We start from the raw sequence: 16,476 nt of genomic DNA on the forward strand, positions 1-16,476 counted from the left end.
CTTTGAGAGTTGGAAAATGGGAGCAGAAGGAGGAGAGGGCAAGGAAGAGGCATATCAAATAGGTCAAATTCATGTACCAGTTTAACAAAATGAACTTTCTTTGTTAATAATATTCATTAATTTAAAAATTAATATAATTCACTATTTTAAAACATTATAAAAGAATCTTTTCTCGGCCTTTTGGCTAAGATCAAGTGTAAAACATTATAAAAGAAAACCATATGCTCATCTCAATAAATGTTAGATAGCATTAATCAAAAGTATTTAGCAAAATGTTATTCACAAGTAAAAACCACATATAATATTAAATAAATGTAAATATTTTATCTTAGAACAGTTGATGAAATGCTAGTGTAAAAAATACATAAATTAGGTAGCTGATATTTTTCCTTGGGGAAATTAAAAGAAAGAACTTAAAGAAACATTTGAAAATCATATTCCAATATTCTTTTGCAGGAGATAATATTTTTTGTAGATGGCCACTCCAACATCTGTCTTTTCATGGATCTTTTTGTGATGCAACTTTGTACTCTTCTCGTCTTGTGATAGAGTCTATGTCCCTCTCATAGATTGATGAATGTTTGTGATGGGCCTGATCAATAGTTTAAACTGTGTGATTTCTATGGCTAACTCACACACACAAAAAATCATGTTCTTCCATCTGATTTGCCTGAAAAGTTTGCTCTTAAAACCCAGTTACCATGCTGTGAGAAAGCTCCAGCAACCCAAGCAGAGGCTCTCATGAAAAGGAACCAAATTTCCAGCTGACAACCCAACTGAGAAATCAGACCACAGCCAGGTCAGACTATGCTTTAATTGAATGAGCCACTGCAAATGGGGGTCATCCAGCCCCCAATCGGGCCATGGCAGCAAATACTGAAAACACAGCAAATGCTGTCCCCATAAAGCCATGTTGGCATTATGGATTCATGATCAAAATAAATGATTTTTACTTTATGCCATTAACATTTGAGTGATTGTTTTACACAGCAAGAGCAAATAGAATATTTCATTTCCCTTTTCTATTTTAGAATCACCAAACAACAAATATTGTCCCATTACTTTTCAGAAACAATATTGCCAAAAATACTTTTAGACTTGGTCACTGGAAATTTTTAAATATTGCTTTCTGCATTTGTATTACTAGATTCATTTGTTGAGTTTTGCTTGGGTGAGTATATTTTTATTTTGGGGGAGAACTGAAAAATAAAAATCAGTTTCTTACACTTAGGCATTAGCCTGTGTATATCTGAATTTTCAAAATCTACACATTAAAATAAAAATTGTTTGTTGAGACTTAAAAAAATAAGCACGACATTACTGCTTGAAATGTCAGGAGCACATGGCTTTGTTCTTAGACAATACTGGAAGTCTTAATTATGGAAGTTAAATTTGTAGATTCCAACTTTAAACCAGAAAAAGAAACTAAGCAGATTTTTTATCACTGAGACACTAAGACTATATGATAGACTGAACTGAGTGTTTTTGGATGACTAAAGTTATTGAAAATAGTTGCTTTTTTAATTTAGAATAGCCTCATATTTCTATTTTGTATCATTCTTCTTTTATTACAATAATTCAATCATTTTTATTAAATTTAAATTATAATTATTAAATTAATACTGTATTATTTCAAATAGAAAAATTGTGTCCAAAAGATCTTTTTAAAGTAAGATGGATAGAAACGAACATTTATTAAGGAACTGTGTAGCAGGAAATAAGTGAAGAGAGCAAGGATTCTTATGCAAGTTTTCTGGTTCCATACCCATGGGTCCCATGCGGCCCTGGACATCTAGTAATGATTGTAAGATCAAAAACTTCTGAAATTTTTATGTCATCTTTAGATCTTTTTCATGATTCAGTTGAATAGTGCTCAAGCTGGACTGAGTAAGTGACAACAGAATTCTGTGTAGGGAGGACACAACGCAGTGCTAACTCTGCCCCCGGCCAGCTTCCCATGGTTGTTCCAATGGAAATCTGCAGGTATCAGACATCACGATCTTCATCAACCTGGCAAGTAAAACATAGTGATCACCAACAAAAGTATTTCAACCTACATGCATGCACTCCTGTGAAGACAGGCATTTACTGTTATTTAGCAGACATGCACGTTTTCTTATTTAATTTTCATAACTATGTCCATCTACCCAGATATTGGTGCATTAATTTCAACAAAACAAGGTCAAATTCCCATTAGTTTTATGTTTATATTGCCTTCCCTTTAAAATGTTATAATAAAAATTGTTTAAAATAAAGGAAGTTTTGTTATCTATTATACACTATTTTGTATATTTTATATGTGGCCTAAGCAAGCCAAAAGTTGGATACCCATGTTCTAGACAGTGCCCCCTTTCCTTGGTTGTCTAGTCTCAGCATTTTCTATTCAGTCTTGAACTGTCTTGAGAAAGAGAAATAGAGGTGGAGGTGGAGGATTGGAGGAGGATGGGGGGGAGAGAGAGAGAAGGAAAGAGAGGAAAGAGAGAGAAGAAGGGAAGGCAGGAGGAAGGAAAGAAGGGAGGAAAGAAAAGAGGAAGAAAGAAAGGATGGGAAGATGGAAGGAAAAGGCTGGCTTTGCTTCTTTCATTTATTGTCTCTTTATTGGGGCTATAAAATTGCTTAGAAATTAGAATTTTTCTACCAGAATTGGTGTATTATCCTGTGATATAGAAAGACAAAGTTGGAAGATATCCCAGAAGTCTTCTCCTCAGTGTTTCGAGGTAAGAAAGGCTCTCTGAGTCACTCTTACGTGTGCTAGCACACATTCTATTTTGAATATTCCAAATATTATTTCCAAGGTATCTATTTCATTTAAAGGGCTAGGTAGAAAATGTTTCCTTTAGCCAAGATCTCCCTTTCCTCCCTTGACTTGTTGTTTGGGACTGGCTCAGATTTTAATATGCTTAATTTCTTTTGAATTGTGGCAGAGTTAGCTCGACTTAAAACGGATTTCACTTATTTTGACTGAAATTATCTTTCCTAAATTATTGTCTTGTTTTCCTTGCTTTCTATGACCTAAGTAAGTTTTATGTCCCAGACTCATCTCCCATTCACCTCTCCAGAAGTTGTGCACTGTTTCCCAAATATGTCTTCCAACTTCTGCCTTCCTCAAACCTTTACTAGGAATGCTTCTCCTGTGATGCCATACCCTGCCTGTCAGAATCATACATATAGATCAAAGAGTTTGACCCTTCTACTTTACCCATTAAAATTATCTACATTCCCATCAAGCTAATGTGATCTTTTTTCCTCTTGTGTGAACTTAGACACACCTTGAATTCATTTTAAGGACCATAAAATAGTCAATATTTTGGAAAAATTACATATTCTTTCCTTCTATCCACTAAAACGGGATTTCTGATAATAGAAGCATTGTCTTGCACTGCTGAGCTCTGCATATGAAAAAGTGCTTACTAAATATACAATTGATGGATTTTGCTGACTTAGATTCATTGGAAATTTTTCATAACAAAAACAAAACAAAAGTAAAATTAAAAACCTGCTTTACAGTGGAGAGGAAAGAACTGAACCAGAATAGCCTGCTACTATGACAATTTATCTTGTCTCATACCTAGTTGTGGTGGTTACATTCAGGTTGTCCTCCTTTTGCTGGATTTGGGCTTGCTCTCTCATCTTCCCTGCCTTATATCAGAATGATGTAACTGACAGACTCCAGTGCTGTCGAGCTGCAGTTGCATTTCATCAGTGAGAGGTATGGCAGGTGATCAGCAGGCAGGAGGAGGAGGACCTGGTGTGTTTGTGCCTCCTGATGAGCCATCTTTGGCAGCAGCTGCATTTCCTTTACGGGTGCAGTGCTCTATTCCTGTGTGGTTCCAGCCTCACTCTAGTCTATGGTTTCTGCCCTTTTCCTTTCAACTATGTGATAACAAGAGCTTTCCACAAAGACTAGCCTTATTATTGTCATTTTAATTTTTTTTAATCTTTGCCCACACTTGCAGTTCTTTCATTAATGTTTCTCATTTGAACTATGTGAAGTGAATTCTTCATTTGGAGTACAAGATATCATTTCTTGCTATTGAAAAATGGTCTTTCTATTGAGAAAGGTTTCACAAAGATCACCTGTGTAAAAGCATAAAAAAAATATCTTGCCAAGAGATTACTCAAGCCTCTTAGAAGTCCTGAAGCTCCTTGAATATAAATACAAAATAAAATGGTTCAAAATTTTTTCCATAAATATGTTTTTGCCTAAGAGTCAATAAAAGGGAAGTTATATGAGGATACATTTCTCCAAAGGCGACATCAGAATGTCCAACAGCCGCAAGTGTGCTAATAATTTCCAACATCAACAATAAACAGAAGAACACAAGTCAAACCATCATGAAATATCACTTCATATCTGATAAGATGCCTATTATTAAACAAAACCAAAACACAATAAAACCCAGAAAATAGCAAGTAAGTGTTAACAAAAGTATGGCAAAATGGGAACCTTTGTGCATTGTTCATTGGAATGTAAAAGAATTATATAGAAAACAATGAGGAAGTTCTTCAAAACTTTAAATTAAAGCTACCATATGATCTAGGAATTCCATTTCAGAGTATTTATCCAAAGAATTTAAATTAAGATCTCAAAGAGATATTTGTTCTTCTATATTCATTGCTGTGTTATCCACAATAGCCAAGAGATGGAAATTATCTAAATATTCATCAACAAATGAAGAAATAAACAAAATGTGATATAAACATATACAGTGGTGGAATATTGTTCAGCCATATGAAAGAAGAAAATTTTGTGTCTTAGTTATTTTTCTCATTGCTGAAACACCATGCCTGACAACCAGAAGTTAAAAGAGGAAAAGTTTATTTCAACTTGTAGTTTGTAAACGTCTCAGTCCCTACTCATCTGCCTCCAAGGCAGAGTGCCATGGCACCAGGGTATCACACAGGAGAAACAGTTTATGGCAAGGCAGGCAGAAGGCAGCAAGCAGCAAAGCAGCAAAGCAGCAGCAGGAACTCTGTCTTCTTTCTTTCCTTTATATTCTATCCAGGCTACAAGATTATTGATTGATGCTACCCATACCCTGGGTGAGGCTTCCATTATCCAGATCCTTAATCCCAAAATCACACCCTTAATTCCATTCATACACCCTAATCCAGCCACCTTTTAAATTCCCCACCTATGAGTGCATGAGGTTTGGGGGAGACCTCTAGATACAAGCCATAACATATTACATGCTACATGGATGAGACTTGAAGACTTTATGCTTAATGAAGTAAACCAGGGATATGAGAATAAATAGTGTATGATTTTGAAAAGTAGGAGAAGGTAGAGGGAGGAGGAAATGGAAGTTGTTCAATAGGAATAAAATTTCAGTCATACAAGATCAAAAAGTTCTAAAGGTCTCCTGAACAACTTTGTGCTAATAGCTAACAGCATTTAGTGTTTACTTTAAAAATTAAAATCTTTTGTATGTGTTTTTGCCTCAATTTTAAGAAAAAGAAGTTACAATAACCATACGCACAGACTCCATATCTCAAGATATTCCCTAAACAAGGGCTATAATATATCAAAAAGGGAGGCTTCAATTAGTGACAATACTACCAAATTGTTTGAGAAAAGTTGTATATTAGTACTTTAGCATTTAAAAATATAAAAATATAGAGTCTGGGCTCCAAAGGAAGTGGCAGGTGAAAAGAGGGAAGAGGGCAGGAAGGGAGAGAATGCTCTATAATGGACTAAAAGTTGAATCCTGAGCTTATCACATTGAAATAGTTTTAATTTCCCTAGTGGTCCCCCAAATGCCAGGGTAATGAGTAGGGCAGCAGATCTATTACTGGCCCACATAGTTTCTGCAACCCAGAAAGGGGGAAAATCCTCAGTGCAGAGTGGCACCAATGTGACTAAGGACTATTTACTTGCTATAGGTTTGGGAAGAATTCTTTTATATTATCTGCAAATTTTTGGCATCTTTGGAGTTGCTGCACCTCACCAAGTATCACATATCCCGGAAAGAACACATCTCCTCAGATCTCTTCTTCAATTTGAAACTCAATCAGGTGACCACAGTTAAGAATCGATTCAGACTTTGCCTTCCCATGGTTTCTGTCCCTGTCCTTGAAGAAGTTGTAAGCCACATTTGGGTTCATCGTGCTAAGGATACATGACAGCAGCAAAATTAATTACAAAAGAAAAATAAAACTAGAAATTGTTTATAAAACAACTATCAATAAAAACAACTAAATCCCATATTTCTTTGTATCTACATATTATTTCGTAAACATGTACCATACTAGGTGTAATTCTGGAGTTTCCCGATACTGCATAGCCTCAGAGTTCTCCTTTTAGGTAAACTAGTCCACAAAAAATTATGGTAATTTTTATTTCCTGTAGCTTGAAAACCCATTTGAATTTCTATATTTTCTTTCTAACAAAATTTTGGATAGGAAAAAATATTATACTTGTTTTAAAATCATAATAATTGCCTTTTCTTATATGCCTTACATTTTTACACTTAATATGTTAGGTTATTGTTTTCTGTAATTTTTCCTAAGAAAGCAAAAAAAAATTATTTTCAGGATACAGGCTTTGGGGAGCTATAGATGAATCTGTTTTTGATGTGAATTATGCAATTTTCATTGTGCTATTTCTGGGAATGCTGGCAACACATCATTCCTTATGACTGTATGAATTGTATGATTTCAGCAAATATTTTGCTTACAGTCTGTTTGCATAGGACTCCTATTTGCTTGAGCTTTAGGGTATATTTCAAATACAGAGAGAGAAGTTTTAATTCTATTTTCCCATGGTCCTATAATTTTTGTTTGTTTGCTTGCTTGTTTTTTGAGTCAGTGTCTCACTATGTCACCCGGAAAGTTCTTAAATTTGAGACCCTTTTGAGTTCTGGGACCGTAAGCCACCACAACTAGCCGCGCTGAGAGATTAGTGCCAGGCCTTGGCTTTAGAGCCCCACGGAGAATTGAAGAACTCCCTTGCAGCAAAGTTCTGGAGGCAAAGCAACAGATGTCTGGATAGTGATTCTTATTGCATTTAACAGGGAATAAAAGCCATGACAAAGCCTTGGGCTGTCCTCTTCTCTTGGTTTTCCTACAATTTCCATCTTATTATAATTAAAGGGAACAAACACGATCTAATAGCCTCTTGTTTGGCAGCTGCTAAGTACTAGAACTCTCATGAGAGCATGGGTAATGCTTTGGATGGGAGAGGCCATATCCTGTCTCTTCTGTTTACAAGTCCCTTCATGATGTCAGCATTACAAGTCACCCCATACAGAGTTGACTCTCAGTTATGGTCTATTGGAGAAAAAACAAAATGCCTTATGAGGACCTAGAAATTGTCTGCTGCCCTTTAGAGACATGGAAAGCATGACCATTAGCTACTTAAAACCTTCTGGGTTATTTTCCAGTTCTTATTCTCACTCTAACTTGAGCATTTAAAATTTTTGCATTTCTTCCCTTTACATTGAACTTTTATGTCCTCTGCTTTCTCTCAAAGGAACCACAACCAACGAAGAACTAGTGATAGGAACTGGGTTAAGAAAACATAATTGTGCAGGAAGAGCTGCACAGAAAATCAGAGGATTTTTAACCTTTAAATGAAGGGCAAGTTCTTAAAAAGTAAACTGTGAACACACCCAGTGCAGCTCTTCACTGCCAGGATCTATTTTAAGGTCTGTATTTAGCACTTAAAAATACAAATACCTCTCTATAAACCAACATGTTTACACACATACCTTCTATCAGATTTTCATTTGAAATCTAGTTTGTGTATTTAGTCAGCACAAAACTTTGCTTTCTGATGAAATTTAGAAATGAGAGAGTATATTAGATTTAAAAACAGTGTTTAGGGCTGGGGATTTAGCTCAGTGGTTTCGCCTCCTGCTGAGCAAGCGAGAGGACCCGAGTTTGATCCCCAGTACCAAAAATAAAAATTAAAAAAAGTAAAAACAGTGTTTACAATAAAAAAGACTTTAATTTCAGACTTGATAAGCCTACAGGACACTTGTCTTTCTCTTAACTCTTGACAGAGTGTTACTTAGGCCAGGGTTTTAGAGACAAATTTTTAAGGATTAAAGTATAAAATAATCTTTCTTAAAGGATTCTTATTATCTAGTCATATTTAAGATAAACCCTTCAGGAGGCCAGGGTCAATTTTGTAAATTCACAGAGTAGGCAACAATCTATGTAATATGATTTACAGGAAACCTAGTTCCTTTAAAATATTGCCATATTGCTCCTTTGGACAGATTTTTGTGCTTTAAACTTTATATCTACAGAGTTCTTTTATGCAAAAATTGTCACACAGCAGGAATGATGGTTGTGAAAGCATTTTTTAGAAAAAATGATTCAAGGAAGAAGTAGAGAAAAGTCTAACATTTGAGGAATAGTCAAGAACACACCTGAGGTCAAAGAGTGATGTGATAAGGTTTAAGTGAGATTCAAACCTAAAAATGAGTGGGAGGTGCAAAAAATATAATTGATTTCCATTTTGCTCAAAGTTCATTCTTAGTTGGGTTCTTATTTAAAGCCAGCAACAGAAGAATGTTACTGTTTCTCATAGATCAATACTAATATGAAGATCTGGTGTTCTGCCTTGATGCATGCACTTCTCAGAGATTGTTGCTGTCTTTCCAGTTCTCTCTAGCCAGGACAAAGCTGGGATATAGCAGGCTGCATACCCAACAATAGGCTTGTAATGTCTCATTTGGTAGCATCTCATTCAGTGGCCACCTCAAATCAAATATCTCTGCAAACAGAAACTACCAGAAGAGGTAAAAACTATGTTTAGAAACAATGGCAGAAGATAGTCAGACTACTCCTCCACCCCTTCAACCCCAATCAAAAACAGTACCTTACAAAGAACAACATCTACAGACTGTTGGGCAGCTTTGAGTCGCATCACAAATAAATCTCTGTGTTCAAGCGAGGCTTGGATGAGGACCGGGTCCCAGGAGAGGGTTGAATGAAGACTGAGGACCTTGGAGGAATGTGAATGATGACACAATCTCCAGGCGAGGTGCAGTTGATGACAGGGGGTCTTGGAGAAACATGGATGATGATGGAATCTCCAGACCTGGTCCCTGGAGATCATACATTAAGTCAAGTGGATGGAGAGAGAAGTAAAAAGCCAGAGAAGAGAGCTGGGGTCCATCTTGAGAATCAAGACCATCAGAGGAACGTGGATGGGTTAGGGAAAAAGAAAGGGATAGAGACAATCAGGATCATGAAGAGAATGACAAGGACCCTAAACAAGAAAGGGACAGAGAGAGAGAAAGATGCAGATCATGAGGATCACTTCAGAACACCCAGGGATGAAGGTGGCTGGAGAAGGGGACCAAGTGAAGAATCTTCGATCTGGAGAGATACAAGTTGCCACGATGACAGCGATGACTGTCGTCAGGAGAGAGATGATCAACGTGATCTAAGAAATGACCAAGACTGGAGGTCCTCCTTTCAGAACAGAATGTGATGAAGTAAGCTCTTGGAGATGTGCTGATGACAGGAAAGATGACCAGGCAGAAGGGTGGGATCCCCCTTGTCGTGTTCCTCCCCTAGCTCTGTCAAGAGATAGAGAAAAAGAAAGAGATGGAGAAAGGGAAGGTGAAAAAGAGAAAGCCTCATGGAAAGCTGATAAAGATAGGGAATCCCTTTGTCATACTGAAAATGAGACTGATGAAGGTGGATGGACTGTTGTACGACATTAAGTTCCAAAATAATGGATTCAAACTCTCATGTCTTTCATTGGTTTGATCACATTCAAGGATTATTATTACTTGTAATTAAGTCTGAATTGGATTCTTTAACATTTCACCATAACACAAAAGCATGAACTTGTATTAAAGCTATATAACAGGAGGATGGGAAGTGCGCCATTTTCTGGAATTTAAGCTGTTGCATTATTTCATCAATCATTTGTTTACAACAAAGAAAAACTAACAAATAAATTTAAAATGTGAACCCATCCAGTATTGAGTAATGCCTGTATCTTGGTATAGAACAGATCTTTTTTTCTTTTGATTTTGAAATATCTGATATTAATTTGGAATGAGGTAAGGTTCTATTAAAGAATATGTTATTTGAAGACTCTTTAAACTAGTAGATCTGAAACAGTTTTCATGCCATTAGCAACTGAAACATGCTTCTTTAGGTATTTTGAGGTATTTCCTATTAACTTAATTTAGAAAGTTTTTAGGTTTACTCTAAGTACAGTAAACATTGGAGTCAGAGGGATTTTCTTTAGATTTTATTTAACTTTTTACTTAAAGGGTTTTTTTAACATGTAAAAGAAAGTACACCAAAACAGATTACATTATGATGACCAAGACAGTGTTCTACAGGACACAAATCAAAACAAAACAAATTTATAAAGTAAATATACAGCACTTAACAAGGTACTTGAAATTTAATCCAAGCTACTTATGCATAAAATGATCTGACCACAGGGTTATGCAAAATAAATTATTTCCTAGAACACCAGAATGCCAACCATTCTGACTGTAAACTGCCTTATTCCCCTGGTGAATATTTTGTGAGAACTTCTATGTGGCATGAGAAGAACTGATGTAAACTTAAAGACTGCAAAAACAGGACACAGTTGAAAATATATTTGTAATGCAATTCTGCATAAAATATGCAGTTAATCTTATTACTTAAAAATTTTAAAAGCAAACAGGTCACCCTGAATAATGGTTAAAACATCATCGAAGAAAAATGCTCATCATTTGGATATCATTGGCAGAAAACTGATAAAATTTTGTTGGGGAGAACAAATGGGATCTCTCATGAAATCATTCATTTAAAATTTGTTCAAAAATGTTCATCAGGTTATAGATTTCTGCTTATAACAACTTAAGATATTATACTATGGACACATTTTCTACTATTTAACTGAAGGACAAAAGAATAACTTGAAGAAATAGTAAACAGTAGAAAATGTGTCCATAGTATAATATCTTAAGTTGTTATAAGCAGATATTTATAACCTTATGAACATTTTTGAACAAATTTTAAATGAATGATTTCATGAGAGATCCCATTTGTTCTCCCCAACAAAATTTTATCAGTTTTCTGCCAATGATATCCAAATGATGAGCATTTTTCTTCGATGATGTTTTAACCATTATTGATAATTTGAAATAGGAAAATCTCCAAAGGTGTAGGGGTGGCAGGAGGGGAAGGGGAAATGGAAGAAGGGAAAGGAAAAATTATGAGAAAAGAAAAAAAATGGAAACAAAATCTTTGTAAATAGGGAAGGGTGGAGGGGGTGAAGGGCGCACAGGTAATGGGGGAAAAATAAGAACTAAGATTCACCCTGTGTAATTATTCTAAATTCTGAAATGCCGTATGGGAAAGAGCAACCCTTTAAAAGCAAGTTCATAAGCATATTTCTGACATGTTAGAATTCTCTGTAAGTTTATGTTGTGATTACTGCTTTTTGTTTTAAAACAAGTTCCAGGCATTAAGAGAAACATATATCCTTCGGAAATGAACACATGAATGTTTATAAAAATTTTCCTTTGATGTTTTCGTTATTTTCAAACTTATTTATTTGAAGGAAAATAATATATGACCACAAGCTTTGGAAAAGTTATATTTTTCATGAAATGGGGCATCCAAAAAAAGATAAAAAGCTAATTTATTAAATGCCTACAAATTTTAAATCATTCTAAATGTAAAACTAAATAGCTTACCTAAAATTAAATTCTACTGTTTGTAGCTTTGAAATTTATTTAGATAATAGATACTTTTCAAGTCCTTTGCATGAAAAGCTACCAAAAGAGAGGGATGCTATATCCAGAACTCTTTAAATAATAAATTGCTAAGCACTAATTTTTAAAAATTTTTAAAAATTTTTAATTTTTTTTATTTTTTTAAGCTCTAATTTTAATAAAAACAGTTTGAAGAACTCTGCCCCTGAAATGAATTCTACTATGTATTTCATATGTTATTCCACTAAAAAAAGAACCAATTAACTGGGTTTTTTTTTGTTTTTTGTTATTTATTTATTTATTTTTTAAGTAAGTGTTTTAACACTTAACTAACATTTAACTAACTTAAGAAGGTAGAACTATAATATATGTGTTTTCCACAGATTTATTCAAAATTGTTGTTATTTTTTTTGTTTCCCTGAAGACTACAAAAATTAAGCCCCCAAACTACAGGTAATATGGTTTGTAGAGAAACTACCATAGGTAAGACATTCTACTGAAAAAATAATTGTTTTCTTGCATCATAAATAAAAAGAAAAAAAAGATTAGACACTATGTCTCACTCAACAAATGGAATGTGTATACAAGTGTGGTTGACAAGCAATTGCCTCATTTTTATTTAAATCAGTTCATAAAAAGAAACTCTATCAACAAAAAAATCCTATATTCTCTAAAAAAGACTCTAAGAATCAAATATTACATCTAAATATAACCACAAAAAAGAAATTAAAATTAGCTTCTAGACAACTATGAAATGGTTAATTGAATCCAGTCTGGTAACAGGTTTTTCCAAGCATTAAATGGCAACATAGGCAGAATGAATAGTTGAAAAATGAGGATCAGGCCCATTCTTCTTCAGACATTGTAAGATGACTGATGTACTCAAAACCTACAAATTCATATCCATCAGCCTTTCTCACAATGTCATGATCATCAGGGGAGAGCTGGCCAGGCTCATTAATAAATTGAGCATCAAAGTTGTCCAAACCGAATTCCCCAGAAATATTTGGTTTAAACGGAGGCACCACCTGCTTTTGCTCCATCATATCCCAATTAACACTTTGAAAGAATGGATGCTTCTGAACATCAGCAAAGCCCCTTTGAGGATCACAACCCAATCTTTCATTTGGGTTCCTGTTCAGAAATCTCTCCAGGATAATTTTAACTCTTATAGACAGACAATGAGGTATGAAAATGTTTCTTTCCAAAATTACTTTCAAGAGATAATTGATTGTATTTTCATAAGGGTTATCAAAGCTCTCATCAAGATGGAATGGAGACTTTCCAATCATCTCATACATCAGTACTCCAAGAGTGCACCAGTCCACAGCAAAACCATAATCTTCCCCTCTTATAATTTCTGGAGCCAGGTAATTAGGAGTGCCACAGAAAGTGCTGGTCATATCTCCTGGCTGTAAGCCTTCCTTACACATGCAGTAATCTGTGAGTTTAATGTGTCCTTCTGCATCCAGTAATACATTGTCCAATTTCAAATTTCTATATATTATCCCTTGCATATGAAGATAGTTGAATGCTAAACTGATTTCTGCAGAATAAAACCTGGCATATTCTTCAGGAAATATCCCTTGTTGCTGCATATGAAACATCAGATCTCCGCCATTTACATAGTCTAGAACAAAGAACAGTCTGCTTTCTGTCTGGAAGCAAGAATGCACTCCAACAAGAAAAGGACAATTGGACGCCTGCTCCAAAACGTGCTTCTCTGTCTGTACTCAATCCATGTTGACATGCTCTTTTTTCACTGCTTTCATTGCATACACATGATCTGTTTTTTTCAGTTGAACCAGCATTACTTTCCCATAACTTCCTCTGCCAATCATGCGGAGCAAATCAAAGTCCTCAAGACCTAAACTAGGTGATGCTTTGCCACTTTCCCTGGTGTTTCCTGCCTCACTCTCTTCATCCACTTGTTCTAAATCCTCATGAGTTGAAAGGTTATGTGGGATTGCTGTGTGTGCAGGGTCTGAAGCCACTGATGATGGATCGACTGGTACCGTGGGCTCTGATGATAAAGAATACTGCCCACATTCAATTGTGACAAGTTTATGGCACTTCTTGTGAATTGAGAGTTTACAGTTGGTGCACTTATACACCTGGTGGCCAAGTCCTCCTACATGATCTGTGCAGACAGCACAGTGAGCTCACCTGCTAAAGCGTTTGGCTTGAAAAGTGTGGCCATTGGCACAATACAGCTTTCTCCAGTGGTCTGCAGCTCTGTGGTGGATGGATTTCTCTCCTCCTGGACAAGGCACTTTAGGATGTTCTGGTATACAAGGCGATGCATGAATTAAGAGTGCAGAATCTTTCTTTAGCTCAGAACACCTAGAGACCTCTTCTAACTCCAACAGAGGTGAAACAGCATACGGGTCTCCTAACTCCAAATGAGGTGATACAGTATATGGCTCTCCTAACTCCAACTCAGGTAATAGAGTATACGTGTCTCCTTCCTCACCTACCCAATCTGTGGTGAAAAGCTGCTTGTTGTCCAAACACCTCACAGCTTGATCTTCATCACATAGGTCCTCAAAGGAGCTGGAATTCTCAAAAGACGTTGTCAGGGCCAATCAGGTAGAGGTGTGGGTGGTGGAGGTGCCCAGGAAGAAGGGACCATAGACAGGTTGGCTGCCCAGGGAAAGAGGCAGGGCTCAGATAATGAGAGTGGCCTGACTGCCTGCAGGGAACACACTGGCCAGAATTCTGCAAGGCTCTCTGTGAAGATGTCTCCAGTAGTGGCTGCCAGGCCTGGGTGGATGTACACCAGGCTTCTCAGTGTCTCTCAGGGGCCAGTGGCTGTGACTTCAGTCTCCCTCCCTGGACTTTCACTCTAGGTTTTTTTGTGCCTGGCTCTGGGGAGACCTGCCCAGAGCTACTGGGTGTTTCTGAGCCTGGTGATACTAGCCCTGCGCTCTTCCCAGTTTCTGTGCCATTGGTATTTGGGCTTAGGGAGCCTTCACTGGGGTACCTTGATTTTGGTAGGTCACTGGTGGTCACTCCTGGGGAGACCTTCCCCGGGGTGTCTGTGACAGTCGTGTGGCTGCTGAAACATGCCCTGCAGTATCTGGATGGAGTCAGCCATCTTCTTAGTCTTTCACAGATGCTTTTTCTGCCTGGGGTCCTGAAGCTGTGGCCTCTCGAAGTGGAGAAGCAGCTCAGCATGTTTGCTGTTGACCGTCTCTGGCCAAGTGAACTTGAGAGATGACAGTTACTAGGCTGTGATGCCTGTTAGCAAGGGTTCCAAATTCTGTTTGGAGATGTTGCCAAGGAAGTGAGGTCATGTCTTGGGGTTCCACAACTGGAGTCCCCCTGTGATAAGAAGACTCTACGGCCTATTTTTTTCTTCACACTAAATAAATAAGTGGACACTTATTTCATTCTTTTACCTAAGCATCTATGAATGTTTTTATCTATTTATCATCTATCTGTTAGTTTTTCACATTTGAATTACTGGGGCTTATACCTTGCATCTCCACAATGTACTGCACAATCCTCAGACTTTTTTTTTTTTTCAGATAAACAGCAAGAGTTTCTCTAAGTCACCAAATTGGTCAGATTGGACTCTACTTGTGATGTTCTTACCTCAGCTGCCCAGAGTCCTGGGATTACAGTCACACACATCCTGCCTGATCCAGTGTGCTATTTAGAAACATCAATACTATGAAATCTTTTGGTGATATTAGGCATTGGTGATATCTTCACTTTAAGAGGAAAATATGTGCACTGACACTTTGCATGTGGTGGGCACAGTGCTGAAGGTCTTTTCCATATAAAGGAGGCATTTTTTTTGTGAAAATGCAATGGTAAGGATTTACACTTAGAGAGCCATGAAATTTTAGAATGCTTGTCTTTCTTAGCATTTCCATCTGTGACTTTTTAGAAATTTCCACAATAATTTTCCTTAAGAGATACAAATGTTTGTTTCAAAGTGTAACTTGGGGGTTGGATTCATAGCAGTCTGTAGCTTTGAGGTGCACACAAATGAGTAATTATTCATTCTGAGCTAATGATCTAAATACCAAAGTGTAGTATTCAGAATAGTAACATATTATGTTTTCCAGAAAATAAGACCTAGCTGGAAATATCTAACTAGAACCAGCCCTAGCTGATTGCTGTGGTGATGGCTAGTGTTGTGCAGAAAATTATACAGCACTATTGTCTTGCTTTATGCCTACTTTGTAATGGCAGGTAAAGCAAGGATAAGCTGATTGGGGTTGTCATTTTTTCTGGTTAGGTCTTATTTTGGGGAAAACACAGTAGAGCAAGGCAGGAAAGCATGCATGGCAGAGTCTTCATAAATGCTAGAAACCATCACCCCAGGGGTGATGATGAACACATACATATAGCATTTGAATTTTTCCTTGTTGCCACTTGTAATCATTTCCTGTCTTCCTATCCCAATCAGCCCATGTAGCTTGTGTCCCAAGTGGGTAGTTTGCATTTTCTAGATGCAAGGAAGCTGTAACCATTCAGCATGTAGTTTTTTGGGTTTTGATGAGCTCATAAAAATCAGTATAACTATGTGGATGAGAGAGAATTGATCCAAAGCAGTGCTCCACCCCTCAACACAAGAAAGCTGACTTGTGAAAGAGGAGCATCTTCCTCAATGAGAGAGTCATTCTGTGATCAAGTAGTGTGCACCAGAAAGATCATGAATGGGGCAGCAGAGGCAAAGACTAATCAATGGACCAGAGTCTGGCCTAAGACAATACCTGGGATGAAAAGGGAAAACCAGAGCCTAGGGTTGTGGACATTAATTCCAACCACCTAACTGAAC

The 16,476-nt window shown here is 36.8% G+C and overlaps 1 pseudogene; it reads right to left on the reverse strand.

Moving 5' to 3' along the window:
- Window positions 1-12,523: 12,523 nt before the first annotated feature.
- Window positions 12,524-14,269, reverse strand: LOC101707517 (protein kinase C iota type pseudogene; annotated as a pseudogene).
- Between the last annotated feature and the right edge of the window lie 2,207 nt (window positions 14,270-16,476).

This window comes from Heterocephalus glaber, unplaced genomic scaffold (genome assembly GCF_053883595.1).
Source record: "Heterocephalus glaber isolate CG9 unplaced genomic scaffold, H.glaber_assembly_v1.0 deba00001472, whole genome shotgun sequence".
Taxonomy (NCBI): domain Eukaryota; kingdom Metazoa; phylum Chordata; class Mammalia; order Rodentia; family Bathyergidae; genus Heterocephalus; species Heterocephalus glaber.